This window comes from Panthera tigris, chromosome D4 (assembly GCF_018350195.1).
Source record: "Panthera tigris isolate Pti1 chromosome D4, P.tigris_Pti1_mat1.1, whole genome shotgun sequence".
Classification (NCBI taxonomy): Eukaryota; Metazoa; Chordata; class Mammalia; order Carnivora; family Felidae; genus Panthera; species Panthera tigris.
In genome coordinates this window covers 55,586,276-55,607,821 of record NC_056672.1, presented here as the reverse complement: position 1 = coordinate 55,607,821, position 21,546 = coordinate 55,586,276, and the positions used below count along the sequence as shown (strand labels likewise).

General features: G+C 40.7%; 1 long non-coding RNA gene and 1 other non-coding gene across 2 annotated transcripts; one reads left to right on the top strand and one right to left on the bottom strand.

Annotated features, from left to right (window-relative positions):
* The first annotated feature begins 740 nt into the window (after nt 1-740).
* LOC122233270 lies at nt 741-2,213 on the top strand. Its single transcript, XR_006210813.1, has 2 exons — nt 741-980; nt 2,128-2,213. It is a non-coding gene; the product is annotated as an uncharacterized LOC122233270 (long non-coding RNA).
* A 13,349-nt stretch (nt 2,214-15,562) lies between these two features.
* LOC122233298 lies at nt 15,563-15,667 on the bottom strand. Its single transcript, XR_006210860.1, has one exon. It is a non-coding gene; the product is annotated as a U6 spliceosomal RNA (small nuclear RNA).
* Between the last annotated feature and the right edge of the window lie 5,879 nt (nt 15,668-21,546).

Here is a 21,546-nt window from a genome sequence, read left to right as displayed (position 1 = left end):
AGAAGTTGATCTTGAAGGTGTTCCTACCGATCAAGCTAAATCAATTTGAGAACTGAAAAAAATGATAATTGCTACTGAATGAAACACACTAAATCTCTAAAAACCCATACCTGCAAATGGTATTCAAAGAGACAAAGCCAGAAAAAAATTATTTTTCACCTTTTGAAATAGCTACAAATCAAGCAGAAAGAATTAAATATCTTATCTTTTCATTAGGAACCATATTTCATTGAAACTAAATTGCCCGAGGGTCACCTGGCTGGCTCAATCAGTAGTGCATGCAATACCCTTTTTTTTAATGTTATCTATTTATTTTTTAATGTTTATTTATTGATTTTGAGAAATAATAACATAAAAATGTTATTATTTATTTATTTGTGCATGCACGCAGGTGGAGGAGGGACAGAGAGAGAATCTCAAGCAGGCTCTGCAGTACGAATGCAGAGTCTGATGTGAGCCTGAACTCATGAGATCATGACCTGAGCCAAGATCAAGACTGTGAGGTTTGGGGTGCCTGAGTGGCTCAGTTGGTTTAGCATCCGACTTCAGCTCAGGTCATGATCTCACGGTTCGTGGGTTGGAGCCCCGCATTGGCCTCTATGCTGACAGCTCAGAGCCTGGAGCCTGCTTCAGATTCTGTGTCTCCCTCTGTCTGCCCTTCCCACACTCACACTCTGTCTGTTTCTCTCTCTCTCTCTCTCTCTCTCTCTCTCTCTCTCAAAAATAAATTAAGAAAAAGAAAAAGAAAAGAAAAGAAAAAAAAGACTTGGAGGTTTAACCAGCTGAGCACTCAAGCACCCTGAGCATGAGACTCCTAATCTCAAGGTTGTGAGTTCAAGCTCCACGTTGGACATGGAACCTACTTAATTAAAAAAAAAAGAAGAAGAAAAGAAAGAAAGCAAGAAAGAAAAGAAAGAAACTTAATTGCCCAAGTTGAGGAGAGAATATTCTTCTTTATCAAAGATGACTGGCTAATAAAGGTATACATAATGAAAATAGTTGAAAAACTATCATTTTCCAGCACTTAATTAAAAGATTATTAATTGGGGAGGGTGACCTGGATGGCTCAGTTGGTTGAGCATCAGACTTTGGCTCAGGTGATGATCTCACATTTTGTGAGTTCAAGCCCCACATCAGGCTCGATGCTGTCACTGCAGAGCTCACTTTGGATCTTCTGTCACCCTCTCTCTCTGTCCCTCCCCTGCTTGCTTGCTCTCTCTCCTCAAAATAAACATTAAAAAATGATTATTAATTGGTACTAATCATTTAGTGAATGGTTAATAGGGAACTGGACATTTGTATGTCCAAAGCAACCCCACTCAGATGACTTCCTGGTGGCAAGGTGAAGAAAAATATAATTTTCCAGTAGAGGGATCAAGCTATCATTTCACTCAGTCCAGTGATTAGCAAGGTCTAACTCTTCATTAATGGTGGTACAAACCAGTCTTATGTATTTCCTTAGGTGGTAGGGGGTAGAAAATACACAACATCACCCATAAAGTATGTTGGTTAAAAATGTTTAACTTGACCTAAGTATCTATCAACAGATTAATGGATAGAGAATAAAAGGTATATATATTACATATTTATACATATATATATATAATATATATACCATTGAATATTACTCAGCCATAAAAAAAGAATGGGATCTTGCCATTTGCAATAACATGGATGGACCTAGAAGGTATTATTTTAAGTGAAATAAGTCAGTTGGAGAAAGGCAAATACTAATTACCTTATGATTTCACTTCTGTGTGGACTCTAAGAAACAAAATAAATGAACAAACAAAACAGAAACAGACTCATAGATTAGGAAACAAACTATTGGTTACCATAGTGGGGATAGCTTAGTGGGGCAAGTGAAAATACAACATAATAAATAAGTCACGTGAATGCAAAGTACAGCATGAAGAATATAGTCAATAATATTATAACAACTTTGTATGGTGACAGATGTTGACTAGACTTATCATAGGGGTCATTTCTTAATGTATAAAAATGTTGAATCACTATGATGTACACCTGAAACGAATACTGTATGGCTATTGTATGTCAATTACACTTAAAATTTAAAAACACTTAATTTGAACTAATCAAGCCTTTACATCTAACCTCTACTTATAGGAAATAGAAGAACAAATTTAATACAGCTCATGAAAGCAATCAGAAAAATCCAATAAATGGGACAATATACAGGTAAACTGGCCCAGGTTCGTTAACAAGTGAGGGTAATAAAAAGAAAGAAAGGAGAGAACAGAAAGAGAGAGAGAGAGAGGGAGAGATGGAAGGAGGAAGGAAGAAAAGAAAAGAAAAGAAAAGAAAAGGAAAGGAAAGGAAAGAAAAGAATGGTTAAAGTGGGGCACCTGGGTGGCTTAGTTGGTTAAGCATCGACTCTTGGATTCGGCTCAGGTCATGACGTCAGGATTCGTGAGATTGGAGCTGACAGCACAGAGCCTGCTTGGGATTCTCTCTCTCTGCCTCTCTCTGCCTCTGTCCCACTTGCACTCTCTCTCTCTCTCTCTTTCTCTCAAAATAAAAAACTTTAAAAAAATGGTTAAAGTGGTAAATTACAAAATTAAATTTATACTTTTCAAATTATTATTTTAAATTAAATAAAGTACTATGAAAGTATGCAAATTTATCTGAAGTGTGCTCTTGATTAAATTTACTTTTGACCCATATTGTCACTGTAGGTTAATATTCACCATATCTAAATGAACTAAAAGTTATGAAAGGAACGCTATAGGTCAACATGTTTTTATTTTGTTTTGTTTTTTTTCAGGCAATCTCTGTTTTTATTCTATTTTAGAGATATAGATCATGTACACAGAGGAATATTTGACATATTCGTACAGTTAAAAAAATAACAAAATGTACAATAAAATACATTAATAAATAGAACAAAACAATAATTTTGAATACACTTGTATATTCCTCCATAATCTCATCTTCTCCTCTTCAAAATGAAACTATAGTTCAGATTTTTATTATTGCTTTCTAAAATGTTTTTAACCACATAGGTATGTTTTCCCAAGTAATATATTGTTTAGTTTTGCTTTATATAAATAGTCATACTGTATATATCTTTTTTTAAAGTCTATCTATTTATTTTAAGAGAGAGAGAGAAAGAAAGCACACGTGTGCAAACTGGGGAGGGGCAGAGACAGAGGGAGAGAGAGAGAAGCAGGCGCCACACTGTCATTGAAGAGCCCAAATCATGGCTTGATCTCACTACTGTGAGACCATGACTTGAGCCGAAACCAAGAATGGGACACTTAATGACTGAACCACCCAGTTGCCCCCACTACTGATTTTTTTTTTAATTACTAGATTTTATTGAAGAAGTTATTGTATCATGAATATGATTTCAAAAATTTGTAGTACAAAAGTTGGGATGAATGGCTAGTGCTTTGTGCTTACATGGAAATGAACTGATGAAAATGTCTCAGGGGTGTGATGAAGTTACTGTTCAATAAAAGCATCCTCCCAGGGGAGAAGAATTGAACATTTAAAAATTTAAATAAATAAATAAATAATTTGTAGTACAAAATGGTATACAGTGAAAAGTAAGTCTCATTCCCACAGACACCCCTGAATCCTCAGAGTTAACTGATGTTATTAATTTTTAAAATTTATTTATTTTGGGGCACCTGGGTGGCTCAGTCGGCTGAGCATCCGACTTCTGCTCAGGTCATGATCTCGCGGTTTGTGAGTTCGAGCCCCGCGTCGGGCTCTGTGCGGACAGCTCAGAGCCTGGAGCCTGCTTCGGATTCTGTGTCTCCCCCTCTCTCTGCCCCTCCCCTGCTCACACTCTGTCTCTCCCTCTCTCTCAAAAATAAATAAATAAATTTTAGAAAAAAAAAATAAAACAAAATTTATTTATTTTGAGAGAGACAGAGCCCAAGCAGGGAAGGGGCAGTGAGAGATGGAGAGAGAGAGAATTCAAAGCTGGCTCTGCATTGTCAGCACGGAGCCTGATTTGGGGCTCAGACCCAGGAACCATGAGATCATGACCTGAGCTGAAATGAAGTGTCAACTGAGCCACCCAGGCGTCCCAGATATTATAAATTTCTTATGTAAACTTTATACAAATGAAAGCCTATTACATACAATGTACTGTATTTTTTCTTTCTCTTTTATTAATTTACATTGTATCATAGAGTCATTACATATTAAGACATTCTACCTTATTCTTTTCTCTCTTTTTTTAATGTTTATGTATTTATTTTGAAAGAGGGAGAGAATGAGCGGGGGAGGGGCAGAGAGAGAGAGGGAGAAAGAGAATCCCAAGCAGGCTCTGCACATTCAGCATAGAGCTGGACTTGGGACTCAAATTCATGAACCATGAAATCACGATCTGAGCCAAAATCAAGATCTGGTTACTTAACTGACTGAGCTACCATACACCCCTCCCCCATTTATTTTTAAAGTTTGCTTATTTACGAGAGAGAGAGAGAGAGCAATAGGTGGAGGGGAAGAGAGAGAGGGAGAAAGAGAGAATCCCAAGCAGGGTCCACACTGGCAGTGCAGAGCCTGACTCCAGGCTCAAAATCACAAACCATGAGTTCATGACCTGAGCCAAAATCAAGAATTGGACCCTTGACCAACTGACACACCCAAGCACCTCTACCTTATTCTTTTATGTTTCATAGTATTCCATTTTATTAATGTATCAGAATTCTATCCATTCATTAATTCAACAAGGTTTTTTGTTTGTTTGTTTCTTTTTTTGCTATCTATCCACTATGCGCAGAGACAGATGCAAGTAGATAGGGGTGGGAGGACACTTAGGGAACAGCAAATATAAAAAGGTCTAAGACAAGAATATGCTTAACATGGAGGTTCCCCAGGTGGCTCAGTCAGTTGAGCGTCAGACTTCAGCTCAGGTCATGATCTCATAGTTCATGGGATCAAGCCCACGTCAGGCTTTGCACTGACAGCTCAGAGCCTGTTTTGGATTCTCTGTCTCCCTCTCTCTCTGCCCCTTCCCTGCTCATGCTCTCTCTCTCTCTCTCGCTCAAAAATAAATAAACATTTTTTTAATTAAAAAAAAAAAAGAATATGCTTAACATGTTCAAGGAGTAGCAAAGCCAGTGTTGGTGAAAAACAGTGAGGGAAAATGAAAGTGGAAGGGAAGAGATGGAAGAAGTGGCCAGGAGTGAGATCATGCAGAGTCTTGTAAGATCATAGAAAGACTTTGATGTTAATTTATTTATTTATTTATTTATTTATTTATTTATTTATTAGACACAGAGAACACAAGCAGGGGAGAGGGACAGAGGAGAGGAAGAGACAATCTTAAGCAGGTTCCACACTCAGTACAGAGCCTGAGATAAGGCTCGATTCCACGATCCTGGGATCATGGCCTAAGCCGAAATCAAGAGTCAGATGTTGGGACACTCAGGTCATGATCCCAGGATCATGGGATCAAGCTCCATGTTGGGCTCTGTGCTGAGCATAGAGCCTGCTTAAGATTCTCTCTCTCTCTCTCTCTCTCTCTCTCTCTCTCTCTCTCTCTCTCAGGGTACCTGGGTGGCTCAGTTGATTAAGCATCCAACTTCGGCTCAGGTCATGATCTCAAGTTTCATGAGTTCGAGCCCTGCATCAGGCTCTGTGCTGACAGCTCAGAGCCTGGAGCCTGCTTCAGATTCTGTGTCTCCCTCTCTCTCTGCCCCTCCCCTGCTCACACTCTGTCTCTCTCTCTTCCTCTTGAAAATAAATAAACATTAAAAAAAACAAAAGATTCTCTCTCTCTCTCTCTCTCCCTCTTCCCCTCTCCCTGCCCACTTGTGCTCTCTCTCTAAAATAACTAATTAATTAATCAATTATTTATTAAAAAATAGTTATAAAACTGGTAAGATTTGCTGATAGATTTGAAACATTAGCTGGAATCAACCAATGTAGACCTGATTCCAGGCTAAGTACAACAAAAGTCCATAGTTGAGGTTGTCCTGAAGCACTGGAATACTTTATATGTGTTAGTAACATGAGAGTATGAGGGATTGCCGGGAGGAGGTAGGCATGTAAGCGAGAAGTAACATTTCTGTATCATCTGTGCGGTAGTGTTCAGACATTGCAAGTAACGGAAACTGATTCTGTCTAATGTGATACAAAAAAAGAAGTCATTGGAAGGAAACACAGGTGCTGACAGTCTTGAAAGAACAGCTGAATCACCAGGCCTTAAACAACACAAGAACCAGATGGCTTCAGGAATCTAGATGACAAGAACTATCGGATGGTCTCTTCAGGTTGCCTCCTGGCATGAATCAACTCCAACCATTGTCCATCTCTGATTCACCCTTCAAACAATGCAAATTTAGGAATTAATGGTCTGGCTAGCCTCAACTGGGTCATATGCCCACTCAACCAGGACAGAAAAGCGTCTTGACTGACAGATCTACCATTAGAGTATGCCGCCGGAGAAAGGTAGTTCCCAAAGGAAAAATCGAAATATGCTACTAGGAAGACGGAAATCCAATACTAGTACTGGCAAAAACAGTAGGTTCCACCACAGCTTAGCATGCATTTGGCTTACACATACCTTGTCTCATTTATTCATCACAATAACCCTATGTGATAGGTTCTAACATCTCTCAGAAAGGCTCAAAGAGATTGTGTAATTTATCCAAGCTCGTGAAGCAACTAGGCAGTATAACCAGCATTTGAACTAAGGTCAAAATCTTGCTTTCAAAATCCCTGCCCTTTCTGTTACACCACAATATTCCACTGGGTAGAAGATTAAATTTCTACTATTCCTCACTTTTCCCATGAGTAGAAAGAAGTAACTACTTGCTCTGGGTCTCCTGAGCTTGGCTCAGGATGGCTTGGCTATCCAAGCTAACAGGTCTGCAGAGTAGCCAGGGCTCTCTTGGAAGTGAGTGGCTAGCTATTCCCTTTATTTCTTCTATCATTGATTAGAAGAGAAGAAGAAAAAGAAATAGTCCAATGAAGTAGATATTAGCCATTTTTCACCCGCTTGGTATGTTCCCTTTTTTTGTTTTTGTCTTTGTTATTTATTTTGAAAGAGAGATAGAGAGCAACTGAAGGAGGGGCAGAGAGAGGGAGACAGAATCCCAAGCAGGCTCCACACTATCAGTGCAGAATGCAGGGCTAGAACTCACGAACCGAAAGATCATGACCTGAGCCGAAGTCAGGAGTCAGACACTTGACTGACTGAGCCACCCACGTGCCCCATGTTCCTTTTTTTCTTTTCTTTTCTTTTCTTTTCTTTTCTTTTCTTCTTTTCTTCTTCTTCTTTTTTTTTTTTTTTTTCTTGAGAGAGAGAGAGCGCACTCACAAGAGGGACAGAGGGAGAGAGAGAATTTTAAGCAGGCTCCAAGCTGGGCTTGGAGCCCTGACTCAGGGCTCAGTCCCACGACTCTGATATTATCACCTGAGCTGAAATCAAGAGTGGGACGCTTAACCAACTGAGCCATCCAGGCACCCCTCAAATGCTTAATATGTTCAAAGCATAGTGCTTTATATCCATCTTTGCATTTAATTCCCTTAATAGCCCATAAGATAGACAATATTATTAACCCAAATGTACAGCGAAGGAAACAGGTTTAGAAAATGGAAGTTATTGCCCAGTATCACTGGCTTTCAAGCCTAAGTCCATCTAATTCCAAAACTGGTGTTCTAAACCACTATGCTGCACTGAGTTCTCCTGCCGTGTTTGGACTGAGGCTAGAGGACCTTCACTTTGCCAACCACTCTTGGTGAGAGGAGGTGGTCTGTTTTCTCACTGACATAACAAGGGAGTCAGATTTGCTTACTTCTGAAAGGCCCTTCTAACTCTGATTTCTGCTTCCACTGACAAGACAAAGGGCTGAGTTCTATGTTACACAAAGAGTTCAATTCTGTGTTATCCAAATTGTTTCCTAAAAACTACCTGAAATTAACATTTGTACAGTGCTTTACAGAGTACTTCAGACATCAATTCCTCAGAGGATAGAGGTCTTTGCCACTGTACCTCTGGGCCCCAGAAACAGCCTAGTTATTAGGTGACTGAATGTGACTCTCCTGATTGTAACTCAGGCCAGAAGGTTTACCAGGAAAAGGAGGAGCATTTCCAACTAGTGAGAGCAATTGGAAGGAAAAACTGTGAACTCATGCTGATTCCCTGGGGGCATTACACTCAGAAACAAAATAAATTTCTCATAAAACACAGAAGGAAGGACAAGGTCCTCCTTAATGTACTTTGTGCCCTGACCAACCAGGAACTCTGAACCTGTGGCTTATTCCAGTAAATAAGGGGGTTCCCTGGGGTCACCTGGCTAGCTCAGTCCTTAGAGCATGAGACTCTTGACCTTGGGGTTGTGAGTTCTAGTCCTATGTTGGGCCTAGAGATTATTATTGTTTTTTTTTTTTTTTAATGTTTATTTACTTTTGAGAGAGAGAGAGGGAGGGGCAGAAAGAGAGGGAGACACAGAATCCGAAGCAGGCTCTAGGCTCCAAGCTGACAGCACAGAGCCTGATGCGGGGCTCGAACTCATGAACCCTAAGATCATGACCTAAACTGAAGTCAGACACTTAACCAGCTGAGCCACCCAGGCGCCCCTAGAAATTATTTTTAAAAAAGAGGGACTCTCAGGGTGCCTGGGTGGCTCACTCAGTTAAGCGTCCGGCTTCGGATCAGATCATGATCTCATAGCTGGTGAGTTCAAGCCCCAAGTCGGGCTCTGTGCTGTCAGCTCGGAGCCTGGGGCCTGCTTCGGTTCTGTGTGTCTCTCTCTCTGCCTCTCCTGCACTTGTGCATGCATGCTCAAGGTCTCGCTCTCTCTCTCTCTCTCTCTCAAAAATAAACATTAAAAAAAATTAATAAATACTTTTTAAAAAGGTGGGGTCTCTGGAAGACTGAGGGTGGAGAGGTGGGGGGCAAATGAGTCTTAGAAATGGCTGGGTAGAGTGAACAGTACTGTATAAAAAAGAGAAGTTGAATAAGAAAAGCAGGCCACTTTTTGCAACAAGCAACTCTTTTCCTTTCCTATTCCTCTTGCTGTCATCTTTAGCTCTATATTCTTTCTTCCCCATATGCTTTTTAAATTAAGTTTATTTATTTATTTTGAGAGGGGGAGAAGGGGCAGAGAGACAGAGGGAGAGAGAGAATCCCAATCAGCCTCCATGCTGTCAGCACTCTTCCTCATATTTTGGGGAGTCTAGGGAAGAGTAGATGAAGTTGAGGGGAAATTGCTGCTCAATGGCAAAAAAATTAAAAATTAAAAAAAGACACAAGAACTTAAATCAACTTTCTCCTCATTCTAAATGATAAGTAGGAATTGGAAAAATCCAATTTTGCTCATGATTTTTCACTGTAGGGAATACATTTTAACCAGATCAATATACTGCCTTTACTAGAATTCTGCTATAATGTCACTACCTGTATCTAAGTGTAGAAAAAATATTCCCATGCTCACTCTGATGACTCAGCCTTGAATTTAAATTAGGACTGCAAAAGGGAGATAAAGCTGCAAAAGTTTCCATGGGGGTGGGGAGGTTTCACTTTTTCAGCCAGAGTAGGTTTACACCCACATGCAGCTCTTGGATTTTGGTTAGTGGCCAAGAGGGAGCTGATGTCAAATGGTCCTCTGATGTTTGCCAGTCCCCAGGGTATCAGGGGGCACAGCTGGGTGGGTGGATTTCAGCCTAGAGCTCCATCTCCCAGCCCTCTAAAAAAAGTGATCCCATAGCCAGATGGTAGGGGATGGGGAGTGGGGAAGGCTGGAGAAAGGAAGAATTAGCCAGATTAACACCTGGTTCCTTCACCAGAGCAGGGGCTCATGCATGAAAGCAGGACACAGATGGTCTTCCAAGTAATTAGAGAAATTAAATCCCCAGTAGTTTTAATCCCTGTATGGCCAGACTGCTAAAAAAAAAAATAAAAAAAAAAAATAAAAAAAAAAAAAGGAAGAAAGGAAGGAAAGGAAGATGTGAAAAGTCCTTTGAATCTTTGCTTGGGCAACGTGTTACATCTTGATATTCCTTTCCAACAGTAGAGTTTCTCATCTTCCTTTTTTACAATACCCTGAATCATGTTTGTTTGTTTATTTTTAATGTTTATTTATTCATTCTGAGAGACAGAGAGTACAGGGGAGGGGCAGAGAGAGGAAAAAGGAGAATCCCAAGTTCTGTGCTGACAGCTGTGGAGCTCAAGGTGGAGTTCAATCCCCAAACCTCGGATCATGACCTAAGCTGAAATCAAGAGTCAGACCTCAACCAACTGAGCCACCTGGTGCCCCTGTTTTGTTTTTTAAGTAATCTTTATGTCCAACATAGGGCTCAAACTCACACCCCATGATCAAGAGTCACATGCTCTTCCTACTGAACACACCAGGTGCCCCCCTGGGCCTTTGTGAATATTGATCACACCACTACAGAGAGTGAATGATGCCCTAACAGTGTGATAGAGGGGAAAGATTGGGTGGCAATTGGTAAGGTTTTAGTCCTGCCTCTGCCAGTAATTTGCTGTGTGTCTTTTGCAACTTGCCTTACCTCTTTAAACCTTACATTCCTCTTTATTTTTTTTAACTTTTTAATGTTTGTTTATTTATTTATTTTTGAGAAAGAGACACACACACAGAGCACAAGCAGGGGAGGAGCAGAGAGAGAGGGAGACACAGAATCCAAAGCAGGCTCCAGGCTCTGAACTGTCAGCACAGAGCCCGATGCGGGGCTCGAACTCACGAACCTCAAGATCACGCCCTGAGCCAAAATTGGATGCTTAACTGACTGAGCCACCCAGGTGGCCCAAATTCCTCCTCTTATGAATGGGGGTAATACTGTTTGGTTCTCAGAGTGTTTGAAAGGCTGAAACAGAAAAGTGCTGTGATATTTCGAAAAGCATAAAGTATTACAAAATAGAATAAAATATGATTTTATCCATCTTCTCTTCTAATCTTTCTTTTTTATTTTATTTTTTAATTTATTTATCTTTGAGAGAGCGAGTGAGCACAAGTGGGGGAGGGACAGAGAGAGAAGAGAGAGAATCCCAAGCAGGCTTCTACTGCCAGTGTGGAGCCCGACACAGGGCTCAAATCTCTAAACCATGAGATCATGACCTGAGCCGAAACCAAGAGCTGGACACTCACTCAAATGAGCCACCCAGGCATCCCGTTGTTCTTTTATATTTTAAATGTATAAATGAGTCCCTCACCCTAGATCCTTACTCCCAACAAGGAAGTTGAACTGGATCATGCAATGATTTTGGAAGGCACCAAGCATGAACTGAAATTGATCTGAAAAGACATAGATAATAGGGCCATGATTTAACAGGTTTCACGGGGGGCATGTGTTCACTCATTCACACAACAAATAAGGCAGAAGTGGAGGTGTTCTTTTCTGCTGCTACAACAGCTTGTAAAGGCCTCTGGCCAGCTGCTTTATCTAACTACCATGCTGAACAATCGGTTGGTGCTGGGTAGGGAAAAAGTAGTTACTCTGCTTTTTGTGCAGGCATAGGGATGCTGGTTTGGAAGATTTTTAAAAACATCTCCAGTTGCTTGGAAGCATCATTCACAGGTTAAAATATAGCAAGTAGTTGGGTTTATCAGACTAGCAAATATACATATATATATATATATATATATATATGTACATACACACACACACACAAATACACAAAGATTTATTTATTTAAGTAATCTCTACACCCAACGTGGGGCTCAACTCACGATGCCAAGGTCAAGAGTAGCACACTCCACCAATTCACCAACTTAGCCAGTCATGTACCGCACAGTAGTAAATATTTAGTTTAATTAAATTTTATTTTATTATTATTATTTTAATTTTAACTAGGCTCCACACCCAACATGGGGCTTGAACTCACAACCCTGAGATCAAGAGTCACATGCTCTGCCAACTGAGCCAGCCAGGCACTTCTAGCAAAAAAATTTTTTTGGATGAAAAAAAGTTTATTTATTTATGTTAAGAGAGAGAGAGCAAGCAAGGGAGGGGCAGAGAGAGAGGGAGAGAGAAAATCCCAAGTAGGCCCCACACCCAACGCAAAGCCTGACACACCCAACGCAAAGCTCGATCTCAACAACTGTGAGATCATAACCTGAGCTGAAATCAAGATTTGGATGCTTAACTGACTGAGCAACCTAGGCTCAGTCCCCCCTAGAGCCCCCTAGAGGGCCCCTAGAGGGGGCTCTAGCAAATATTTTAAACATTAGTAATAGTCAGTGTTAGCTAGGATGTGAGAAAATGGACACTCTCACAAGCAAAGTGGAAATTAGTAGAATCTTTGTAGGATGATGTAGCCATAACCGTTCCACTCCACCCCAAATTTCACAACAGAATCAGGCTATAGATGGGAAGAGGGATATCCCTTGATGCTGAAAGTCCATTTTATTATAGTTCTTAACATATTTAAAGCATTTTATAATTTTATATGCAATCCGATATAATTTAATAATATGTATATAATCATATATCCATTTGACATATAAAGAAACCAAGGTTCAGATTTATCCCTCTGATTTGTTCAGAGTCTCACTGTTAACAAGTGGTGGAGGCAGGATTAAGACCCTTAAACTCCAGGTGGTACCCTTTTCCTAAACAACAAGATGGGCAGAATACAAAGGAAGGACCTCTTTGCTACAATGGACCAACAATAGTTTCTGGAATAAATGAATGTTTTAAAAAAGAAACATTTGGGTAGGCATACCATATGCCAAACGATCACTCAGGGAGTTGAGAAATGGTTTTGACGTCCCCTGTGGATTGTAAAAATGTGTTTGGCTGCAAGTAATAAAAACTCTACTCAAACTGCAGGAGAGTCCCAGACAGAGTCATCAGGGATGGTTTCTATCTCTTGGTTCTCTTTTCCTCAGTGTTGACTATATTCTTAGATAGGCTTCCCCCATGGGACGGCAAACTGATTCCAGCATCTCCAACCTTACATTGTTCTAGTATAATAACCCCTGCATTTGAAAGCCTTTTCCCCAATACCTCCAGTTTTGGCCAAAACTAGATTATGTATCCAATCCTAGAGTCAAATGGCTGGGTCAGCTCCAGGCCAAACCATGTGAACTAAAATTAAGAGTAAAATCAGAATTCTGTTACCAAAAGCACAGCTACTGTGATGATCAAAATAATACTTGCAATACCCTGTAAGGTAATGTGGAAAAGTTAGAAGTTTTGATGAAAAAAAAAAGTTTTGATGGAAAAAGGACATAAGGCATTTGTGATTTCCACATTGAAAACTTCTTCAAATTCTGGGGCTCCTAGGTGGCTCATTTGGTTAAGTGTCTGACTTCGGCTCAGGTCATGATCTCACAGTTTGTGAATTTGAGCCCTGCATTGGTCTCTGTGCTGACAGCTCAGAGCCTGGAACCTACTTTGGATTCTGTGTCTCCCTCGCTCTCTGCCCCTCCCCCACTCCTGCTCTGTCTCTGTCTCTCTCTCTCTGTATCTCAAAAATAAATAAATATTTAAAAAAAATTTTTTTTTAAAGACTTCTTCAAATTCTCTTTTATGGAAGGAGAGAAGGCTTCCCAGGAGCAAGACAGCTCCTTTATTCCCCACAAATCTGATTGTACTAGGAAGGCAATGCCCTCTGCTCACCGTGACAAGGGAGAGGTGCCTGTCTACTGCCTGGCCAGATGCCTACTGCCTCACTGTACTCTGAGGAGAGCTTCTGAGGGAGGAAATGGTTTCCATCCTTAAGGCTATTTTACTGGCAGCTGGAATTAGCAGGAAAAATACAGAAGATATGAGTTCATTAGTATGTCTAGAGCTAGAAATCTGGAACCAGTGGGATATGAAAGAGCAAAGGTGTGTATATGTAAACATTTATGTATAACTATAACAAAAGGAGAATGGATTAGAAGAAAGGAAGTGAAGGCAAAAGAGAGAAGAAAAAAGAGACAGTTTGGTTTTCTAAGTAGGTTTTGTATTCTCATTGTCTTTCTTCCCTTCTTCCTCCTTTTCTTTTTTTTTTTTAATTTTTTTTTTTAACGTTTATTTATTTTTGAGACAGAGAGAGACAGAGCATGAACGGGGGAGGGGCAGAGAGAGAGAGTGAGACAGAATCAGAAGCAGGCTCCGGGCTCTGAGCCATCAGCCCAGAGCCCGACGCGGGGCTTGAACTCACGGACCGCGAGATCGTGACGCGGGCTGAAGTAGGACGCTTAACCGACTGAGCCACCCAGGCGCCCCATCCTCCTTTTCTTAGTTAGCATATTGACTAGACAGAGACAGAAGTATCAGTGGCTTAATCAAGGTGAAAATTTCTTTCTTTCACAGGTAAAAGTCTGAGTTGATAAACCATGAAAACTGGTCAGGTGAGAGGCTCTGCTCCCCAAGGTCCTCCTCAGACTCGGTTCTGTCCATCTTTTTACCCTACCCATGGTATTAGCATTCTCATCCATAAGGTCAAAATTGACTCACCATTACTACATCTCAAAGAGAGGAAGAGAAGGGTTAGCAGCTTCCTATTAAATGTGTGACCTGAGAGTTGCCAAGATCATTTCAGCTGGCTTCCCTTTTGGCTAGAAGGTAGTCACGTTGTCCTACCCAGCTACAAAAGAAGTTGAAAACGTAGTAGAGTTGGGGCACTTGGCTGGCTCAGACAATGGAGCATGCAACTCTTGATCTCAAGGTTGTAAGTTCAAGCACCATGTTGGGTGTAGAGATTACTTAAAAATAAGATTTTTTAAAAAAATATGGTATAGCTGACAGCCAAGCACCCAACTAAGCTTAGGGGAATCCATTACCAACTGAAAGATGGGCATATTGGGGAACAATCACTGTCCTTTACTCTTCCAATCAAAGCCAGTTTCTACCCATTGTTCCCCCTTGAAACTCTTCACATCCTTCAAGAATTAGCTTATGTGACCTCTTTTAAGAAGCCTTTCCAGGGGCACCTGCGTGGCTCAGTCAGTTAAGTGTCCAACTCTTGATCTCAGCTCAGGTCTTTTTTTTTTTTTTTTTAATGTTTTTATTTATTTTTGAGACAGAGAAAGACAGAGCATGAGCAGGGGAGAGGCATAGAGAGAGGGAGACACAGAATCCGAAGCAGGATCCAGGCTCTGAGCTGTCAGCACAGAGCCCGACGTGGGGCTCGACCTCACAGACCGTGAGATCATGACCCGAACTGAAGTCAGGCACTTAACCGACTGAGCCACCCAGGCACCCCTCAGCTCAGGTCTTGATCTCAGGGTCATGAGTTCAAGCCCCATGTTGGGCTCTGAGCTGAATGGGGAGCCTACTTAATAAAATAAAAAATATGCCATTCCAGATCCTCTTGTTCCACTGAGTTCCCATAATTCCTTAGATTCTATGGTATTTTAGTTAGATGGGTTCTCCTACTAGTCTATGAGTTCCTTGAGGGCAAGGATGAGGTCCAAGTCAGATCTCTGCCAACCACCACACCTACCACACAATAGGGCCTAAAAAATGATTACTAAATTACTGAAACTTCTCTTTTATGGACCTTTTGAGAGTAAGCTGGAAATCTTAGCATGTTGAAAAATTAGAAACCCCTAAATTCTTCAGTGTCTACTTCCTAAAAGCAAGGATTTTCTTCCACATAACCACATTTTTTTTCTTCTTTATTGTTTTAAATATGGAACACCACAAGTTTGTGTGTCATCCTTGCGCAGGAGCTGTGTTAATCTTCTCTGTATCCTTCCCCTTTTAGTATAGGTGCTGCAGAAGCGAGCACTACATAACCACATTTTTAAATTATAATTTGACAGAGATCTCCTTAAATGCCTAGAGGAAAGGAAAGAAGTGAGGAAGGAAAAACAAAAAAAGGAGTAGATTAGAAAAAGAATCTCCAGGTCTTTGGAGTAACCTGTGTTTGGATCACTCCTTCCTTCAGGCTTAGCCAGGTTGTTTACAACTCTGCCTTAACTTCCACTTCCTGCTTGCCCTGAGCCTAAAGATCAGCCAAACGTGAAAGCTTATGGTCATCTCAGTTCTCTTAGCATGTGTTCTTCTTTCCCCATGCGTGTGGCTTTCTAGATTCCCCAGTATACCCAGGAACCTTTCAAAGCCCTTGTCTTATCTCCCACTAAACTCTCACTCCCTGGACTTTGTTCCCAGGCTTTTGGTGTGTCTATTGTTCACCCAGCTGTTATTTTCTGCCCAGGCAGCAACAGCTTGTTCACTTGCCTTTCAATGCTTTTAGGAAAAGTCCTCTGTTGTGCCATCATAGAATTCCAAATTAGGTAAAACAAAGGGAAGCCCATTGCATCAGTCCTTCAGGAAAACCCCGGAGAGCTCAAAAAGACAAACTCTATCCCTTTGGAACAAGGTCCACTCTGCTTCTGAAAGAACCAGTTACCCACACAAAGATGGCAAGAACATGGGCTGCTATCTTTTTGAAAAATAATTTTTTTTAATGTTTATTTATTTTTGAAGGAGAGAGAGAGAGAGCGCGCAGGGGAAGAGCAGAGAGAGAAGGAGACACACAGAATCCAAAGCAGGCTCCAGGATCTGAGCTGTCAGCACAGAGCCTGATGCAGGACTCAAACTCAGAAACCATGAGATCATGACCTGAGCTGAAGTCGGACACTCAACTGACTGAGCCGCCCAGGAGCCCCATGGGCTGCCATTTTTAAGACTGCTGCTACACCTAGGGGCACCCGGGTGGCTCACTCAGTTAAGCATCAATCTCCTGATTTCGGCTCAGGTCATGATCTCACGGTTTGTGAGTTCGAGCCCTGCATCAGGCTCTGAGCTGACAGCTCGGAGCCTGCTTGTGATTCTCTTTCTTTCCCTCTCTCTCTTCCCGTCCTCTGCTCGACTCTCTGTTTCAAAATAAATAAATAAACTTAAAAAAAAAAAAAAAAGACTGCCACTACATCAGTGAGTAGGGTGGAGCGAGGGTAAGTTAAAATACCACAAAGATCTCCTACTAAGTTTCAGTGAACTTTCTCTTGGCTAAACATTAACTCGGTTGCTGCAAACTTTTGACTATCTCCCAAAGTTCTGGTAAGGCTGAAACAGTTGTGGTCAAATTTTTTCAGTGTTTCTGAGGAGGGATGGATCCCCTTCTCTGGTATTTTCCCTGATGCCACTCTTATCTTCTATGCCTTTTTCTTGTACTTAATCTTTACATTTTTGTGCTATTCTTTAGGTAAATTCCTTAGAACCATCTTCTAATTCATTAATTCTCTCTTTGAGTGTGTCCATTTATAATAGTGTATCTTGTAGATAAGGGCACCTGGGTGTCCCGGTTGGTTAAGCCTCCGACTTTGGCTTGGGTCATGATCTGCAGTTCGTGGGTTCAAGCCCTGTGTTGGGCTCTGTGCTGACAGCTCAAAGCCTGGAGCCTGCTTCAGATTCTGTGTCTCCCTCTATCCCTGCCCCTTCCCAGTGCACACTCATCTCTTCCTCTCTCAAAAATAAATAAACTTAAAAAAATGTTTTTAAAGATAGTGTATCTTGGGGCGCCTGGGTGGCTCAGTTGGTTGGGCGTCCGACTTTGGCTCAGGTCATGATCTCACACTCTGTGAGTTTGAGCCCCACATCGGGCTCTGTGCTGACAGCTCAGAGCCTGGAGCCTGCTTTGGATTCTGTGTCTCCCTCTCTCTCTGTCCCTACCCTGCTCATGCTCTGTCTCTCTCTGTCTCAAAGATAAATAAAAACATTTAAAAAAATTAAAAAAAAAAAAGATGGTGTATCTTGTTTACTGAGATTTTTCCACCCCCGTAGTATAACAGATAGAAACTTAGCATGTCTAATTCCATATTGCTTCTATTTCCTTTGCTGTTATGATCTATAGTTTAGAAACTTCTGCTTAGCCCTGCACATAGACGTGTTACAGCTAAAATTTCCCAAAACTGTTTTTTACCCAAAACCTACCTCACCCAAGGAGATAAGGAAGTACATACAGAAATGATTATGCTATACTTAAGATTTATAAGAATAACATGTCCAGATTCCTGTATACAAAGATCAACTGACCAAGGACAAAGAAGTTTACCTGACTTTTCACAGAGTACCTGAGTGGCTCAGTTGATTGAGCTTCTGACTTTGGCTCTGGTCATGATTTCATGGTTAATGGGTTCAAGCCCCACATTGGGCTTGCTGCTGTCAGTGCAGAGCCCACTCCAGATCCTCTGTCGCCCTCTCTCTGCCCCTTCCTTGCTCATGAGTACTCTTTCTCTCAAAAATAAACATTGGAAAAAAAAAAAAAAAGAAGTTACATGACTTTTCTCAGAGGTCTACAGACATCAATCACAACTTTTGACTTCAACACCCCCCTCCCCACTTCTCCCTTTTGCTAACATAAAAGAGGCTTGAATTTCATGCTGAGGGGAGATGGTCCTTTGGGACAATAGTCATCATCTTCTCGGTTTGCTGGTTTTCCAAGTAAAGTTGTTTTCCTCACCCTAACATCTTGCTTTTCAACTTACAGGCCTGTCATGCAGCAAGCAAAATGAACTTGGACCCAGTTACAACAGCTATAGTTTTCCATTTTAGGAAATCTTTCTCCAAATTTCTAATTGACTCATTTATTTATTTTTTAAACTTTCCATTTAAAAAAATTTTTTAAGTTTATTTTTTTAGTAATCTCTCCTCCCATGTGGACTCCTCCCAATCAAACTCATGATTCTGAGATCAAGAGTCACATGTTCTTCTGACTGAGTCATCCAGGTGTCCCTAAACTTTCCATTTTTCATTTTTTTAAAGATTTTTTTTTATTTTTAAGTAATTTCTACACCCAGCGTGGGGCTTAAATTTACAACCCCAAGATCAAGAGTCACACACTCCACCAACTGAGCCAGCCAGGCACCCCAAATTTTCCATTTTTCAATAATCTTAGATTTATATAAGTTAGGAGGTAATACAGAGGGGTGCCTGGGTGGCTCAGTCAGTTAAGCTTCCAACTCTTGATTTTGGCTCAGGTCATGATCTCATAGTTCATGAGTTCAAGCCCTGCGTTGGGTTCCATGCTGACAGTGCAGAGCCTGTTTGGGATTCTCTCTCTCTTTCCCCCTGACACACTCTCTCTCTCTTTCTCTTTCTCTCTCAAAATAAATAAATAAACTTAAAAAGAAAAAAGATAATATAGAGAATTCCTCTGTATTCTTCACCTAGTTTCCCTTAAGGTTAACATCTCATGTAACTATAGTATGTTTATCAAAACTCAGAAACTAACATTGATACAATACTAATAATTTTATTCAGGTTGCCTCATTTTCTTCACTAATGTCCTTTTCATATTCAGAATCCAATCCAAAATACCACATGACATCTAATTGTCAAGTCTCTTTAGTCTCCTCCAATCTGTGACTGTTTCTCAGTCTTTTTTTTAAATTTAACTTTATTTTTTATTTTTTAAAATTTACATCCAAATTAGTTAGTATATAGTGAAGCAATGATTTCAGTAGATTCCTTAATGCCCCTTACCCATTTAGCCCACCCCCCTCCCACAACTCCTCCAGCAACCCTCAGTTTGTTCTCCATATTTATGAGTCTCTTCTGTTTTGTCCCCCTCCTTGTTTTTATATTATTTTTGTTTCCCTTCCCTTATGTTCACCTGTTTTGTCTCTTAAAGTCCTCATATGAGTGAAGTCATATGATTTTTGTCTTTCTCTGACTAATTTTACTTAGCATAATACCCTCCAGTTCCATTCACATAGTTGCAAATGGCAAGGTTTCATTCTTTTTGATTGCTGAGTAATACTCCACATTTTCTTTATCCATTCATCCATCGATGGACATTTGGGCTCTTTCCCTACTTTGGCTATTGCTGTTAGTGCTGCTTTAAACATGGGGGTGCATGTGTCCCTTCGAAACAGCACACCTGTATCCCTTGGATTAATGCCTAGTAGTGCAATTGCTGGGTCGTAGGGTAGTTCTATTTTTAGCTTTTTGAGAAACCTCCATACTGTTTTCCAGAGTGGCTGCACCAGCGTGCATTCCCACCAACAATGCAAAAGAGATCCTCTTTCTCCGCATCCTCACCAGCATCGGTTGTTGCCTGAGTTGTTAATTTTATGTTTCTCAGTCTTTCTTGGTCTTTCATGACCTTGGCACTTTTGGTTTTTTGTTTGTTTTTGTGTGTGTGTATTTTTGTTTTGTTTGTTTTGTTTTGTTTTGTTTTTTGAGCGAGAGAGAGAGGGCGCAAGTGAGCAAGAGGGAGAGAGAAAGAGAAGCTGGGCTCATCCCACTGGAGCTAGAGTTCGCCTGATGTGGGACTCAAACTCATGAACCGTGAGATCATAACCTGAGCCAAAGTCAGATGTTCAACCGACTGAGACACCCAGGTGACCAACCTTGGCACTTTTGAAGAGTTATCAGGCAGATATGTTGTAGAATGTCTAGAATGTCCCTCAATTTAGATTTTTTCTGATGTTTTCTCATTATTAAACTAGAGTTACAGATTTTGGGGAAGAATGCCACAGAGGTGAAGTGCCCTTTGTATTACATCACATGGAGGAGTATATAATGTCAATCTGACTTAATATTATTAAAGTTAACCTTGATCATTTAATTTAGGTGGTTACTGCCAGGTTTCTCTACTGTAAAGTTATATTTTTCCTTTTCCATATTCTATGCATCAGAAGTAAGTCACTAAGTCCAGCCTATACTCAAGGAAAGGAAAATTAATCTCCACCTCCTGGAAGGAGGAGTATCAAAGAATGTGTGTTCTTTTTTTTTTTTTTTTTTTAATTTTAGAAAGAAAGAGAGAGAGAGCAGGAGTGGGGACAGGGGCAGAGGGAGAGAGAGAGAATCTTAAGCAGGCTCCACACTGAGCACTGAGCCTGATACTGGGCTTGATCCTGAGATGCTGGGATCATGACCTAAGCAGAAACCGAGAATCAGATGCTCAACTGATTGAGCCACTCAGGTGCCCTAAAAGAACAATCTTTAAAAGATTTCTTTAACATAAGTATGCATTAGATCCTCAAAGGAATAAAGGAAGAATAAGAAATTGTATAAAGTATAAAAAGAATAAAACATTATGAAATGAAAATAGGCAAAAATAAAATAAGAACAGGTATACATAAAAATCAGTCAATGTGAGGACATATGTTAAAACTACCATAGTAACTAGGACACCTGGGTGGCTCAGTCAGTTAAGCGTCAGACTCTTAATCTTGTTCAGGTCATGATCTCACAGTTTCTGAGTTCAAGCCCCACATCTGGCTCTGCGCTGACGGTGTGGAGTCTGCTTGGGATTCTCTCTCTTTCCCTCTGTCCCTTCCCCCCACCCCATTAAAAATTTGTTGTTTTACTTTCCTTTATATGGAATGAATTATTCTTCTGATTATGGACTTTTGGGTGAGGGGGCGTCTGAGCATCTGACTTTTCTACAATGAGTTCTACTAAAGAGTTTAGGAAATCTACTTGTAAACTCATTTTGGAGTGGGAAGTTTTGCTTTTTTGTTTCATTTTGTTTTGTTTTTGTTCTCATTGCTCCCACTCTTCCTTATGTAGAGTTACAGAACTCTAGTCCCAGGCAGGAGAGGGCAGCAGCTTGTTTCAGCTCCTCACCTTAGTCCCTAGTTTCTAGCACTGAGACTGGCTCCTGTTCACTGCTTTGGAGCACTTCTAATCAAGGCTTGGTCTTTCTGGTGACCAGTC